Source organism: Bos indicus, chromosome 4, assembly GCF_029378745.1.
Source record: "Bos indicus isolate NIAB-ARS_2022 breed Sahiwal x Tharparkar chromosome 4, NIAB-ARS_B.indTharparkar_mat_pri_1.0, whole genome shotgun sequence".
Classification (NCBI taxonomy): domain Eukaryota; kingdom Metazoa; phylum Chordata; class Mammalia; order Artiodactyla; family Bovidae; genus Bos; species Bos indicus.
This window is the reverse complement of record NC_091763.1, coordinates 107,773,151-107,777,402: the sequence shown is the minus strand read 5'-3', so window position 1 is coordinate 107,777,402 and position 4,252 is coordinate 107,773,151.

The following is a 4,252-nucleotide window of genomic DNA, read 5'->3' as shown; positions in this document are numbered from 1 at the left end:
TTAATATTCAAAATATACAAAAAACTGATACATCTCAATCTTAAAAAAAAAACAAAACTACAACCTCATTAAAAAATGGGCAGAGTCTGAATAGACTTTTTTTTCCATAGAAGACATACAGATGGTCAACAGGCACTTGAAAAGGTGCTTAACATCACTCGACAGAGAAATGCAAATCAAAACCACGAAGAGATATTGCTTCACACCCGTTAGACAGCGATTATCAAAAATACAAGAGATAACAAGTGTTGGTGAGGACGTGGAGGAAAGGGAACACTTGTTCACTGTTGGTGGGAATGTAAACTGGTATAGCCACTGTGGAACACAATGGGGAAACTTCTCAAAAAATTGAAAACAGAATTACCATACAATCCAGCAATTCCAACTCTGGGTATTTATCCAAAGAAAACAGAAACACGAGTTAGAAAAGATATATGCACCCCTATGTTCATTGCAGTATTATTTATAATAGCCAAGATATCCAAGTAACTTAAGTGCCCAACAATACATGGATGGATAAAGAGTATGCAGTGTATATACATGATAGAATTCTACTCAGCCATAAATCTTGCCATTTTCAACAACATGGATGAACCTAGAGCTATTATGCTAAGTGAAATAAGTCATAAAGAGACAGATAAATATTGTATATTTTCACTAAATAACAAAATAAATGAACTAACACAACAAAACAGAAACAGGGACATAGATACAGAGAACAAATACATCATGGCCAGAGGGAAGAGAGGTAGAGAGGAGGAAAAAAAAAAAGGAGAGGGAGGGAGATAAAGACACACAAACTTCCAGTTGCAAAATAAGTGAGTCACAGAATGAAATATACAGCATGGGAAATACAGACAATAACTATATAATATCTTTGAATAGAGATAAATACGAGCTAGACTTATCATGGTGATCATTTGGAGATGTACAGAAATATCAAATTGCTGTGTTGTGTAGCAAAAGTTAGCAGTGTTATAGGTCAATTATACTTCAAAAACAATCAGACTCATAGAAGAAGAAATCAGGTTTGTTATCATCAGATAAGGGGGCAGTGGGAACTGGGAGAACTGGATCAAGGCAGTCAGAATTACAAAATCCTTACTATAAGATAAATTAGAACTAGCGATATAAGGTACAATATAATAAATATAATTAACACTTGTGCTCGTGTGTGCTCAGTCATATCTGACTCTCTGAGACCCCAAGAACTGTAGCCTGCCAGGCTTCTCTATCCATGGAATTTTCCAGGCAAGAATACTGGAGCGGGTTAGTTATTTCCTTCTCCAGGGGCTCTTCCCAACCCAGGGATTAAACCTGCATCTCCTACATTTGCAGGAAGATTCTTTACTGCTGAGCCACCAGGGAACCCCATAATTAACACTACTATGTATTATATTGGATTCTTTGCAGCCAACGATGGAGAAGCTCTATACAGTCAGCAAAAACAAGACCAGGAGCTGACTGTGGCTCAGACCATGAACTCCTTATTGCCAAATTCAGACTGAAATTGAAGAAAGTAGGGAAAACCACTAGACCATTCAGGTATGACCTAAATCAAATCCCTTATGATTATACAGTAGAAGTGAGAAATAGATTTAAGGGACTAGATCTGATACATAAAGTGCCTGATGAACTATGGAATGAGGTTTGCGACATTGTACAGGAGACAGAGATCAAGACCATCCCCATGGAAAAGAAATGCAAAAAAGCAAAATGGCTGTCTGGGGAGGCGTTACAAATAGCTGTGAAAAGAAGAGAAGCAAAAAACAAAGGAGAAAAGGAAAGATATAAACATCTAAATGCAGAGTTCCAAAGAATAGCAAGAAGAAATAAGAAAGCCTTCTTCAGCGATCAATGCAAAGAAATAGAGGAAAACAACAGAATGGGAAAGACTAGAGATCTCTTCAAGAAAATCAGAGATACCAAAGGAATATTTCATGCAAAGATGGGCTCGATAAAGGACAGAAATGGTATGGACCTAACAGAAGCAGAAGATATTAAGAAGAGGTGGCAAGAATACACAGAAGAACCATACAAAAAAGATCTTCAGGACCCAGATAATCACGACGAAGTGATCACTGACCTAGAGCCAGACATCCTGGAATGTGAAGTCAAGTGGGTCTTAGAAAGCATCACTACGAACAAAGCTAGTGGAGGTGATGGAATTCCAGTTGAGCTATTTCAAATCCTGAAAGATGATGCTGTGAAAGTGCTGCACTCAATATGCCAGCAAATTTAGAAAACTCAGCAGTGGCCACAGGACTGGAAAAGGTCAGTTTTCATTCCAATCCCAAAGAAAGGCAATGCCAAAGAATGCTCAAACTATGGCACAATTGCACTCACCTCACACACTAGTAAAGTAATGCTCAAAATTCTCCAAGCCAGGCTTCAGCAATATGTGAACTGTGAACTTCCTGATGTTCAAGCTGGTTTTAGAAAAGGCAGAGGAACCAGAGATCAAATTGCCAACATCCGCTGGATCATGGAAAAAGCAAGAGAGTTCCAGAAAAACATCTATTTCTGCTTTATTGACTATGCCAAAGCCTTTGACTGTGTGGATCACAATAAACTGTGGAATATTCTTCAAGAGATGGGAATACCAGAACACCTGATCTGCCTCTTGAGAAACCTTTATGCAGGTCAGGAAGCAACAGTTAGAACTGGACATGGAACAACAGACTGGTTCCAAATAGGAAAAGCAGTTTGTCAAGGCTGTATATTGTCACCCTGTTTATTTAACTTATATGCAGAGTACATCATGACAAACGCTGGACTGGAAGAAACACAAGCTGGAATCAAGATTTCTGGGAGAAATCTCAATAACCTCAGATATGCAGATGACAACACCTTTATGGCAGAAAGTGAAGAGGAACTAAAAAGTCTCTTGATGAAAGTGAAAGTGGAGAGTGAAAAAGTTGGCCTAAAGCTCAACATTCAGAAAACGAAGATCATGGCATCCGGTCCCATCACTTCATGGGAAATAGATGGGGAAACAGTGGAAACAGTGGCTGACTTTATTTTTCTGGGCTCCAAAACCACTGCAGATGGTGATTGCAGCCATGAAATTAAAAGACGCTTACTCCTTGGAAGGAAAGTTATGACCAACCTAGATAGCATATTCAAAAGCAGAGACATTACTTTGCCAACAAAGGTTCGTCTAGTCAAGGCTATGGTTTTTCCTGTGGTCATGTATGGATGTGAGAGTTGGACTGTGAAGAAGGCTGAGAGCTGAAGAATTGATGCTTTTGAACTGTGGTGTTGAAGAAGATTCTTGAGAGTCCCTTGGACTGCAAGGAGATCCAACCAGTCCATTCTAAAGGAGATCAGCCCTGGGATTTCTTTGGAAGGAATGATGCTAAAGCTGAAACTCCAGTACTTTGGCTACCTCATGCGAGGAGTTGACTCATTGGAAAAGACTCTGATGCTGGGAGGGATTGGGGGCAGGAGGAGAAGGGGACGACAGAGGATGAGATGGCTGGATGACATGACTGACCCTATGGACGTGAGTCTCAGTGAACTCCTGGAGTAGGTGATGGACAGGGAGGCCTGGCGTGCTGCGGTTCACGGGGTCGCAAAGAGTCAGATATGACTGAGCGACTGATCTGATCTGATGTATTATATAGGAAATTTGTAAGGAGAGAAAATTCTAAGAGTTCTCATCACAAGGAATTTTTTCAACTTCTTTTATTTTTTATATATACGAGATGATGTTTACCAAACTTACTGTTATAAAATTACTTTTTCTGTAAGTCCAATCATTATGCTCTATCACTTATACAGTGCTCCATGTCAATTATATCTCAATAAAACTGGAAGAAAAATTAAAATTAAAAACCAAAATGGGAGAAAAGCAAATTTTGAGGGAATTACTTTGGAGTATTCCCAACATGATAAAAAGTTATGTTTCCATGAACACAGAAAGCTCAGCAAATTGGAGGCAAGAAAGGTGGAATTAAAGCGAGCTAAAACATACAGTCTTCTGAAAACCAAACAGAAACTATTTTCAAATCAGGGAAAATATTTATACCTATTATCATCAGAAAGCATTTCAGATGGGAAAAAAATTTTGTTTAGTGTTTCTTGCAATAAACTGGCAATAAACACTTAATTTTTTCCTTCTACACTGGATCCACCAGATTTAGTCCTATCTATTATTCCTTACTTGGATATATTTCTCAGTAAATATAGGCAAGTTCAGACTCTCAAAGATTTCCTTTCATTAACCATTCATCCACCCTTTTTCTATTCC